Genomic DNA, 13,011 nt, shown 5'->3' with positions numbered 1-13,011 from the left:
TTATCATATTTATACATTCAGTATACACATTGAATTATCTCTTAAATATGACACTTCTAGATATGGGTGCAAAGAGGCTGAAAGTAACTCATTTTTAAAATATAGAATATCAAACAAAATGCAACTCTGGTTCAATCAAATCTCCAATTCATATAGAGCAAGTGACACCCCCTTCATTTTCTGAATTTTAGTGGGTGTGCCCTCAACACTAAAATGATCCTTATATGCATAAAAATTTAATTTTCCAGATAAGGTGCAGCAGCTTCGATCTTAATTCACTTGGAGTGAATTAGTTGTTAAGAGAGAGAGATGGACTACAATGATAAAGTTGTTCGATGGCTTTAACTCAATTCAGGGGCCAACGCTGCTCAGAGTTCCAGCTGCATTAGGAAAGGATGGTGTCTGGCCCTTGAATTTTCCAAAGGAATAAGGGAGATTTCTGAAGGACACCCAAGGAATGGGGAAGTAGCAAGCTTGCTGCAGCTGAAATGAATGCAAATGGCTTTTCCACTCATTTCATTCACAGCAATCTGTCACCTTTTAGTTTCTCTTTCCAGATAGAAATAGGGGATAATACTGGAAATAGTAATGCATAAGTGGACAGGGCCTGCCCATTAAAATGTTTACCATTTCCAGAACGATGCCTGCAGATGTTACAAAATTGAAACTGGATAGGTGTTAGAATTGCTGCCCGTTTCTATTCATTTGAATGGCAGCAACCCAGAACTCTGTTTTATGGTTTCGCGTGGAGGGGCAATCCATTATCTTTTTTCCCCTCCCCGGGATCAAATAGTATTTTTGTGAGGATTACATCTCTGTGGTAAGCAGCCATGGAACCAATACTCTGAGGTTTGAATGTCAAGCTTATTTCCAAATGAAACCCCTTTACAATTGTAGAGTTGACTCAGAAATTGAAATCCAGGTTATGTAATTGATTTTTTAAAGTTTTGAATAGGAAAATCTATTTTTTCTTCCAAATAAGCATTAGAAAGCCTCGGAGAAAATAAAAAAGCAGCAGAAGAAAAAATCTGTGGTTTTGTATCATTTGGGATACTTGAAAGATTGTATGGATGCCAAGTAATTGATATTTACATACCAGTTTTATGAAAGTAATTTTGTCAGCAGTTTTTTGTAAATGTGAAAAAATGAAACATAGAAAGGCTAAGTGTATTTTTTCCAAGATTCACACACTTAGTTAGCCTATAGTTATAAAACTTAGTGGCTTTTGGAGACAACAATATATTTGGCTTTGAATGATGCATTTAAAATAAGATCCCATGTAAGATAGTTGTATTTGTTTTAGAAAAGGTTTTTTTGGTAATAGAAGATGGAATGAATTCCATAGTAAAAATAATTGCAGAATATTTTTCCCAGGTATATTCTAAAATATTGATGGAATCTTATTCCTGGGAAACAACATTAATTTTCATTTGCAGAAGAAAGTCAGATTGTACATAAATCAGCAAATCATACTAATTTCATGCATGTCTGTAATTTCTTTAATAAACTCTATACTATGTTTTTATGAAACAGTGCTAGTGTTTTGCATAGATGCATACTGGCTTGGCAATAGGTCAGTGTACTTATTTATTTATTTTTTTTATTTTGGGTGGTACTGGGGTTCCTGGAAGCCCTTCTACCTCTGGGCTACACTCCCAGACCTATTTTATTTTTGGAAACAGGGTCTCTTAAGCCAGTGAGGCTGGCTTCGAACCTGCGCCATCCTCCTGTCTCAGCCTCCCAAGCGCAGGGATTACAAGCATGCATCACCACGCCAGGCTAGGTCAGTGTACTTAAAAGCAAGTCTCCTAACCTCCCTTTCAAGCAAATTGCTATTTTGCAATCTCCCTTAGAAGTAGTATAAAGTATGTAAGACTACTATTGGTAGTAGGATTCCCAGAGTTTAATGAATTTACATCTTTTTCCAGGTCCTAAGGAAGAGTCAGAAATGAATAATATATCATGTTTGGGGTAATTAATCCCAAACCTGAACCTGATCCATTAGGCAGAAGTAGAAGTCTAGCTGGTTTTGTTGAGGCGGGGGGACAGTGGGAATTGAGCACAGGAGCATCCTGCCTTTAAATTATACACGGGCCCTGTTTTATTTTATTATTATTTTTTGAAACAGGATTTCCCTGAGTTGCTGAGCCTGCCCTTGAATCTGAATTCCTCCTGTCTCAGCCTCCCAAGTACTGAGAATTTTAGTGTGTGCTAGCTACATTTACCTGCCATTTATCAAGATTTCTGATGAAAAAATATTGACAGTATGTCCAAACGACTTTCTTAGGAACAATGGTAGGAAAACAAAGAACAAAGTTGGGAAAGCTAAGAAGGAAAAGAAAGAGAAAATATTAAGTAGATTGTGGTTTAGAAAAAGGAGGAGCACTGAAGCCTTTTAGAATTTCAGCTCCATTAGGATGGGGTCTTCCGTGTTCTGTGTTCAGCCCTATCTACATGTGTAAGAGGGATTCCAGAAACTTAACGGGAACGCAGCTTTAGCTCAATGAATGAAACGCCTCAGGGACGGATTTCAAAAATGATCACACGTTCCCACATTTATTCTAGATTAAGTTGAAGTAGCCGAAACAGACCCCAGAATCCAAAGCAGAATTACTAGTATAGTATGTAAAAGCAGGAAAGTCAGGCTCTCTGTCTCTCTGTTTCTCTCTCTGATATATTTGATTGATCTGCAAAGGGTAAAGTATAGCTACGTTGATTTGCATTTGGTGTTCATAAGTTTGGTCAAAAATAAAGTAGCTTCAGAATAAAAGTTCTTTCTTTTTTCATTCTCAAGTCTGACGTTCAGCTGTTCAGTGGATGCAGCAAGAGTTTCTTCGGCGTTTTCTTCTTTCATAGAATCTTTGAATCTTAAAAAGTGTGTCAAGAATCTCCAAGATTCTAATTTTAAATTCTCTTCAAACATCATGTACAAACTGAAAATAAGCGCTTCTTTGACTAATAGGCAACACGTACCACGGGGTATTTTTTATTTTAATTTAATTTTTTACATCTGCTTACATAGACTTGGGCAGGTAATCAAAATTTGAAAAGCATTTTCTTCTCGACTAAAAATAAGAAGACAGTTGCAACGCACACACACTCCTTGCTTCCAGATTTCTCCCATTGAACAGAATGGGGTGAGTTTTTTCACCATCTTATGTTTTAAGCATCCATGGATAATTGCTCCATAGTCTTATATTTAAATGATCTTTAGAAGATAACACTTTCTAAATCGTCTTTCCAGAATGTTATGCAAGCAGCCTTTTTACATAATCTGCTTAAGAATATAGAGCTTTACTGAAAGTCGCGAGATAGAAAATGCGATTCAAAATGTGTTATTAAAAATGTAAGCTCGATTTGACAAAAAAGTATTTCATGTCTTTTCTACTGACTTGGCATATATATATATATATATATATATATATATATATATATACATATATATATATATATGGCATATATATATATATTATAGTTTGAAAACCTGCTCTTCTTGAGGCTAAGTAGATTCCCTACTTAGGGGTATGAGGAAGTATATGAAATGTTTACTAAAAGGTACACTAATATCTCAGGGAAATCATGGCAAATGCTTTGTACAGTTGCTAGTGATATTGTTTTAGGAAATGAAAGAAAGATATAATCGTATCCCCTTATTTCTCTGACTTAATAGTAAGCCACTTTAAATACGTATTATCCAGGATGGAGTTCGTTATCTGAAAAAGACATGAGACACGGCGCATGCGCCATTCCAATGTTTTCACTAATGATTGGCAGCTGTAGTTTGATTCTGGCCTTTGCTTATTCTTTCTTAATTGAAAGGTCAAAATTCAGGCCTCTATTAACCTTAAGACACAGGTGGTGACCTATCAAAACAAAAGCTCTAAAAAGTAAAATGAATAATTTTGCAATTCCAAATAAAACCTGCCTTGGGCCTGGCTGCCATTGGTATTGGCCACCTCACACCACCTGTATACTCAGTAACCTTTGACCCAATCATTTCTAATCCAGCCGGTATTGGTGATATCCAACTTCTTTTCAAATTCTATTTTTGCCTTGTATTTTCTTACCCAGAAGGACAATACATTCAATTACTAATAAACAGTGCGTGCATTCCTTTCAAAACCCATCTGGGGAACTTAGGTTTTGCTAAGAAAATGTTCAGGACATGGTGATACGATCATATAAAACGGACAAAAACCTCGGTTCTCATTAAATTTACATTCTCATGGGGCTGACTGATAATAAAGATTTTAAAAATGATGTCAGTTAGACATGAATAATGTTGAAAATAATGCAGAGTAGAAAGGTAGGGAGGGATGAGGAGTGTTATTTATTTATTGAGTGGTGCTGGGGCATCCTATCGCCGAGCTGCACCCAGTCCTATTTTACTTATTTTTTGAAGCAGGGTCTCACTAGGTTGCTGGGAGTCTCACTACTTGCTGAGGCAATCCTCGAACCTGTGATTCTTCTGTCTTAGCCTCCAAAGTACTGGGATTACAAATGCGCGCCACCACACCCTGTACAAAGAGTGTCTTTTTAAGCTTCTGGTAGCAGTTCTCTGTGGGATGAGGCAATTTTTGAGCAGATTCTGGCTGGATTTTGAGAACTGGTCCAGGGGACACCTGGGGGAAGCACATGTCCCCTAGAGAAGCAACATATGGAAAATCTCGGGACAGGCATATGTAAGGGTGTTTAGGAAAGAACAAGGAAGCCAGGTGGAAGAAAGAGACACAATGTGGTGAGAGAAGGAACACAATAAGATGAGAAAACCAGACAACACTTGGGGCTCAGGGGCTGAAGGATTTTAATGCTATTAATGTCGGAGCTATTTTTTGAGTAGAGGAATATGATCTCAGATTTTAAATGAATTGACTTGATGCTCTCCAAGTTCATATGACTCATCATTTCTCTGCACTTTCCCATCTTGACTTTATCACAAGCAGTCTTTTTTATCTCATATTTTCTGAATAACATAGAAGTTGACAAAGCAATGACTAAGGTTGACTGAAAATGTCATAGAAGAACATAAGACAACTAAGATAAAATTAATATTGGAGGGGCAATTTATGAAAAGTGAAAAGCTTCCAAGTTGATGAAAACTACTGACAGACGGGCTTAGAAGCTGGGAATTTGGACAGAGGGGTTATAGTGGGCCAAAGGTTCGATGCATGGCCACTGTCATTTGGTAGGTAGAACATGGCATCAGAGGTTATCACTTGAGAATTTCATCTACTATCTGCACCTCATTATTTAATTATCATGTTTTAATTATAATTATTTAATTATGTCATTTTATGCAGAGAAGCATTTAGCCTGATCATAGGGAAAATATGTATAAATATAAATATGCGTTTGTTTGTATGCAAATAGTATATTATTTATGACCAGTTTAAAATTACTTTTAATTTATGAGTATTGTATAATACTAGAGTGAGCAATTCACTTTATGGAACTGCACCACGGTGAATATTTATGAGAGGTTATTGAGAAGTGTTAAGTTCGTTATACATTCAGAACAGTATCATCAGATGGAAGACATCTGGAGTATATTATCTAGCTCTATATTACAGATCTCTTTTAAAATCAGAAGGTAATTAGGCAAAAGAGATAAAGAAGAAAAAACATGTTTATTGAAATAAGTTTACCAAGAAAATGGATAAAATTGGGAGAACAATCTGTTCAGAAAAAAGCCTTACCTTGAAATAACAAATTATGAGGCTGTGAGTTTTAATGTACTTTTCCCAAATAATGTTGTTGGTGATTCTAAGGTAAAATGTTAACCTGGATTTTTACATATAATTCTCTAAATTAACTAAGTAGTTTTTAAAGTATATTAATAATTTCTTTGTATCTAGAAAAGTAGAATATACTGAAGAAAAATCACAGTTTTATATATTCTCATGAGAAATTCATATTTTACATTTTTCTAAAGAGATTAAAGGAATCACCTTGAATATTACTTCAAAATCATGTAGCTTAATTTACATGTAGCATTATTTTAAAATAAAAATGTCACCATTACTATCATTTTATTAATAGCAATTTATTTGTTAAATGTCTGGTGTGTATTTTCCAGTGATCTTAAACATGTTTTAAAGGAAGTTGGCAAATACTGAAAAAAATCTGTTGTTACAAGCAAAATTAAACTTGTGTAGTCCTTAGAATAATTAAACTATAAAGATATGTTTTTACAGGTGAAAAAATGTTTTAAATGTAATTTCAAAGCATGATTTCAACTGAAGAGTCTATACCACCAATTGCTATATCATATTACTTGGAATTGTGATTTTATTGCCCTAAAATTATATAGAAAGCCAGGAGTGGTGGCGCACACGTGTAATTCTTACACTTGAAAGGCTGAGACAGGAGGACCAGAGGTTCATGCCTAGCCCCAGCAACTTGTGAGGCCCTCTGTAATTTAGTGAGACTCTGTTTCAAAATAAAGAATTAAAAAATAGGGTTGAAAGCATAATTCAATTCACAGTTATGCTAAAAAATATATAGAGAGAAAGCGTGGTTGCAACCATAGTATCTTCATAGATCAAGATAAACACAATAGCCAGTAAAAATAAACTTTTGGCCTCAATACTTGTTTTATAGTCTGTAGGTTTGAGTCTATATGTTTTGTTTTTAATAACAAATTCACTTTTGATGCATGGGGTGAAACAGTAATAAGTGATGCGCTCACTCAAGGTTTGAGGATGCCTTTCTATAAAAATATGGAAAATTTATATAATACAGATATAGAAAAAAGAATGCATTTAGAATATTTCTTCAGACTTGATAGGACATTAATATTTGTTAATAACTTTTGCTTTCCAAAACTGATTGCTCATAAAATTACTGAAGTTAAGGCAACTTGTGCATCTTTCTTTGATGTGAAATAGAAGCTGTCTTTAGGGATTGGTTTTCCAAGGAAAAACATGCATGTAAGCATAATAAAAAAGAAAAGAAAGCAAGTTGAATCTCTCAGCTATGCAGCAAGAAATTCTATAAAATAAAAGTATCACTATAAATAAATATGTATGACATTGGAAAAGATAAGTACATAAATACAAAATGTAAATATAGTCTGGGACCTTCTTTTATCTTTCAGTATCTTAGAAGTTAATGAATATTTTACAGAAAAGGACAGTAGAAGAAGAAAAAAAGAAATTAGACCCAAATGATTGACTGATATAAAAGTTATTGCCAATAAAAAGCAAAATAGAAACCTCCTTGCAAAGCAAGCTGAGTGCTTCTCCATTGGAATGAATCAAATCAACTTCAAGAGTCAAAGCTATTTGAATTTCTAGGGATGTGCTTGGTGGTCTTATAAAATATTAGGTGTCTATTAACAGACGAATGGATTACAAAATTATGGGATATGTACACAATGAAATTTTACTCAGCCATAATAAACAAAATTATGACATTTTTGGAGAAATGGATGGAACTGGAGAAGACTATGCTAAGTGAGATTAGTCAGTCACAAAAAGTAAGAAATCTGATGCTCTCTCTAATATGCAGAAGCTAGGGAGAAAAAGGGTCATAGGAGGCCTCTAGACAAAGGAGAAACCACAGATGAGCAAATAAGGTGACATAACTGAGGGGATGGGAGGGGGGAAGAGGGAAATTCTCTAATGTACATGATGTACATTCACAAACATAATCAAAGTCAGTCACTAAGCCAAACATGAGAAGGAGTGGGGAAGGAGGGAATGGGGTGGAAATTGGGAAGGGCTAATTGGGTGATGTGTGCGTGTATGCCTCCACCATCTTGTACTCCATTAAGATGTATGACTACAGTGTACCAATAAAAATATTAGATGCGAATAATTCAATTGTAATGGTCTTACTATGTCACTTGGGAAAGTATAATTTATAGATGAAATATGAAAGAATAATTTAAAATAAGTGCATCAAAAATGAATTCTACGAGACAACTCTTGAAGGGGATAATACAAACTGACCTCAAAATAATGAAAAAAATGGCATTCAAGAGAATTAAAACAAAGATCAGAGACTACTGTGTAGCTCTAAGTGCTTCTGTCATTAGAAACCAAAGAATGAAAATGGACAGTTAAATTCTCAGCTCTAAAACCTAGAAATAGACCAATAAAGTAAATTTAAGGAGAGTGAAAAAAGTAAATAGTAAACATAAATGAATGAAAGAAGAACAAATCTGTATATTGAAATCTTATGTTTATGTGTGAATCCATGCTAATGAGGACTGAATCCATGAGTACTTTATCACTCAGCTGTACCTCAGGTCCCCCTTCTCTTTTTAATTTTTTTTTATTTGTTTTGAGACAGGATTTCACTAAGTTGTCCAGGCTGCTCCTAAATATGCAATCCTCCTACTTCAGCCTCTATTGTAGCTGGGATTGCAGGCCTGAATCACCATTCTCAGCTCTGTTTTTATTTTTTGTGGTACTGGAGATTGATACAGAGATGTTCTAACTTTGTGTTATATCCTCAGCCCTATTTTATTTTTTATTTTGAAACAGGGTCTCCCTGAATTATGGATGTTGGACTTGAAACTATAATCCTCCTATTGCAGCCTCTCAAGTGCTGGAGTTATAGGTCTGAACCTTCATGCCTGGTGATTATTTTTATATTTTAACTAAACTACTAGCTAATAAGATCAAAGAAAAAGAAGAAAGATGAAAGATAAATGAGAGAGTAGATATTTAAATAAATATTTTAAAATTATTAAAAAATCATCAGAGTATATACATGTCTAGTTAGATTAATTGGTAATAAGTAATTAGCTAATTAAATATATCTTATCAAAATTAATCACACAAAAATCATATACAATCATATATCCATAGGAAAAGAATTATATATAAATTACCCTACAAAAAAAAGGGTGAGGGCAAGAATATTTTCATAGCTGAATTTTTAAAAACATCTAAAGAACAGAGAGTCCCAATTGCTCCAGAGTCTTAAAATTATAAAACAAATATAATATTAATGCCCAAAGCTCATAAGAAGTCTTCAAAAAATGGAGAGTGCACTATCCCTTGAACATAAATGTAAAAGTTTTAAATATAATATTAGCATGGTAGATCAAATGGTACATTAAGAAAGTAATATAGCATAACTAAGTGACATTCTTTTATGAATTCAAGGCTGGTTCAATATTTGAAGAACCATTAATATAATGTGCCAGATTAATAGATTAATCATGTTATGGTTTCTATTGATACTGAAAAAGCAAAAATTAGCGTCCAATTTTTATTTGAAAAGTATTCAAAATTGGGTAACTTTTTCATGTCTCTCTCTCTCTCTCTCTCTCTCTCTCTCTCTCTCTCTCTCTCAGTTTGTAATAAAACTATTATTTTGATATAGTTTATCAAAATTAACCACACAAAATCAAAAAATATATAGTTTATATGTCAAAATATATATAGTTTGATAAAACTATCTATCACCTATCTGGGTTGCTTCTCAGGACACTATCTTCCTTAATAGGGAAACACTAGAAGCTTTTCCATTAAATTTAAGAACAAAGATGCCGAACCTCTCTTTAACTATTTCATATTATACTATTACACTGGTGGTATTAGACCAATAAAAGAGTTTCCAATGGCATAATAAATTTGAGGCATAAGAAATAAAACACATATTTCTTTTAGATAGATTATGTATATCTGGTCTCAAAATTTTCTAATAATAGTAAAGATGAAAATTATTTCTAATGATTAAAAATTTTGAAGGGGTCATGTGTTTTGGAGAACTCAGTAAAAAAAAACTGAGAACTAATACAGAATTTTCAAGCTTTTCTCTGTAGAACTTCCCATTTCATGGAGGTGCTCTATAAGCCCCTGTGACAAGGGGTGGTAGAGAGTGTGCTACACATCAGGATAAGTATCGGCCAAAAATTTTCTAGGACACTCTCCCAGTTTCAGTGGGATCTGTTCTACATTTATTTTGTTAATTTTATGTAAGATTTTCTTTGAAGAAAGTATTCCACTTCTTTAAATATGAACATTTGAAGTGTTGAATGTGCTCTATCCCTGGAAAAGAAAAAAAAATATTTAGATAAAGAGTATGCTTGTTGTGTAGGCTGCCAAGAAAGTTTAAAGTTAACAATAAGCCAGTGCAATGGTGCGCAACAGCTATCCCAGTACTTGGGAGGCCCAGACAGAAGGACTGAAAGTTTGAGGCTAAAATTAGCTTGATGATACCATATTTCAATTCTCTGTGAAAACAATTTTTTTTAAATCTAAGAGTAACAGTCATAGAGTAGAAGAAACATCCTCATCAATTTGACCACAGTGCTACCTTCAGGAGAGCAACAGTGACAGCCATAGCATAGAAAAGAATATTTGCAGTTGAACATCGGCATAAGCTTGATATCTGTATTACAAAGAGAATGTGTTCGAATAAATAAGGAGTAGACAGACAATTCAAATAAGGAGAGCAAACATCTGCTTTCCATAATCACCAATAAGATAAAACAAATTGAAGTAAAGAAAAATCCTCAACATCTTATATTATCAGGAAAATGGCAAAGAATATCCCAATGAAATCCTACTTTATATACAAAGAATCATGGCAAGTTTTTAAATGGCCAGAAATATTTTAGACAATTTGTATAGATACAAGAAATATTGCTATTGTTGGTAATATAAATTATTAAAATCACTTGGGGAAATTTTATAATAAGCCTTAAAACAATATCTAATTATATATAATATGTATTATATATACATAGTATATCTACATAACATATATAATGTATATTTATATATTAACATATTATACAATATGTTTATATAATATTTATATACTAATATAATCTTTATATATGTTTATATATAATACAATATGTTTATATAATATTTATATACTAATATAATCTTTATATAATATGTATGTGTGTGTATATATATATATATATATATATATATATATATATATATATATATTTGTCAGTTACAAAGAATCCCATACCTGGTTATATATCTAATAGGAAAGCATACAAATCAAAGAAATATATGTGAATACACATAACACCAGTTATTCACAATGGTCACCAACTGAAAGTATCCCATACATATCAAAGAAATAGAATAGATGGCTAGTTCCTAAGGATCATGTCTGCGAGTCAGGATTCCTGATCCAGAGACAATGGCCCGATGGGATGGAGCCTGAAGGCGTCATCCAGAGTCACTGGAATGAGACTGTTGACAGCTGTGATGACGTGAACCTCTTGGTGTCCCTCCTCTGTGGTATCTACGCCTATGGTTTTGAGAAGCCCTCTGCCATCCAGCAGCGAGCCATTCTTCTTCATATCAAGGGTTATGATGTGATCGCTCAAGCCCAATCTGGGACTAGAAAAACAGCCACATTTGCCATATCAATTCTGCAGCAGGTTGAATTAGAACTAAAGGCCACTCAGGCCTTGGTGCTGGCACCCACTTGAGAATTGGCTCAGCATATACAAAAGATGGTCATGGCATTAAGAGATTACATGGGCATCTCCTGTCATGCCTGCATTGGGGGCACCAATGTGCGTGCTGAGGTGCAGAAGTTGCAGATGGAAGCTCCCGATATCATCGTGAGTACTCCTGGTCATATGTTTGATATGCTTAACAGGAGATACCTGTCTCCCAAGTACATCAAGATGTTTGAATTGGATGAAGCTGATGAAATGTTAAGTCGTGGATTCAAGGACCAGATCTATGACATATTGCAAAAGCTCAACAGCAATACCCAGGTGGTTTTGTTGTCAGCTACAATGCCTTCGGATGTGCTTGAAGTGACCAAGAAATTCATGAGGGACCCCATTTGAATTCTTGTTAAGAATAAAGAATTGACCCTGGAGGGTACCCGCCAATTCTACATCAATGTGGACAGAGAAGAGTGGAAGCTGGACACACTCTGTGATTTGTACGAAACTCTGCCCATTACCCAATCAATCATCTTCATCAACACCTGGAGGAAGGTCGGTTGGCTCACTGAGAAGATGCATGCCTGAGACTTCACTGTCTCTGCATGCATGGAGATATGGACCAAAAGGAACGAGATGCCATCACAAGGGAGTTCCGGTCTGGCTCTAGCAGAGTATTAATTATCATGGACCTATTGGCCAGAGGCATTGATGTGCAGCAGGTTTCTTTAGTCATCAACTACAACCTTCCCACCAACAGGGAAAACTACATCCACAGAATTGGTAAAGGTGGACATTTTGGCCGTAAAGGTGTGGCTTTTAACATGGTGAAAGAAGAAGACAAGAGGACTCTTTGAGACACTTAAACCTTCTACAACACCTCCATTGAAGAGATGCCCTCAGTGTAGCTGACCTCATCTGAAAGGGGCTGATACCCTGCTACCTAGCCCTAGCCAGGGTTCAACTCTGGGGGCTAAGGAGCAGCTGGGTGGGGAAGGAAGGGAGCCAAGGGATGGCCATCTAGTCATTTTATTTCTTTTCTTTGAATAAATGTCACTTTTTGAGACAAAAGAAGGAACTGTGAACATTTTAGACATCCTTTTCTTTGGGTAGGCTCTTGACCCAGGTGCCATCTTCTCCCCCAAAACACTAATTCATATCCTTAACCTAGTCACCTCCAAATCCCAGGCTGAATCCCCTGAAAATGATTTAAGGGGCTATGACATGTCAACTTTACCTCATTTTGCTGGACCAAATCTGCAGAGAGGACCCCTGAGTGGGGTTTCCCAGGAGATTGTCCCCAGGTGGGAGGGGCAGGAGAGAGAAAATGGTAGACATTTTTACACTGTTTTGTATAGTATTTATTGATTCAGGAAAGAAACACAAAATTGTGAATAAAATGACTTGGAAACTACCAAAATAAAAATAAATAGAATAGATGAATAGTTGTCACACAAAGATATAACTGAGTGGTACCTAAAGCCATGCATATGGACTTATGAAGATACATTGCTCTCTCTCACACATGGGGTATTGAATGAAGACTCAAAGATGATGTGAAGAGTGTCAGATGAAACAAAAATGAAAAACAATGTAACACATGGTATTAAAAGTAAGAATATCCAAGA

At 34.9% G+C, this 13,011-nt stretch overlaps 1 pseudogene across 1 annotated transcript; it reads left to right on the top strand.

The window, feature by feature from the left end:
* Positions 1–11,087: 11,087 nt before the first annotated feature.
* On the top strand, positions 11,088–12,305 carry LOC308264398 (eukaryotic initiation factor 4A-I-like; annotated as a pseudogene). The gene has a single exon. The product of its transcript is annotated as a eukaryotic initiation factor 4A-I-like (transcript).
* Positions 12,306–13,011: the final 706 nt, after the last annotated feature.

Source organism: Muscardinus avellanarius (genome assembly GCF_963383645.1).
Source record: "Muscardinus avellanarius genome assembly, chromosome: 6".
Taxonomy (NCBI): domain Eukaryota; kingdom Metazoa; phylum Chordata; class Mammalia; order Rodentia; family Gliridae; genus Muscardinus; species Muscardinus avellanarius.
This window is presented reverse-complemented; position numbering and strand designations above follow the sequence as displayed.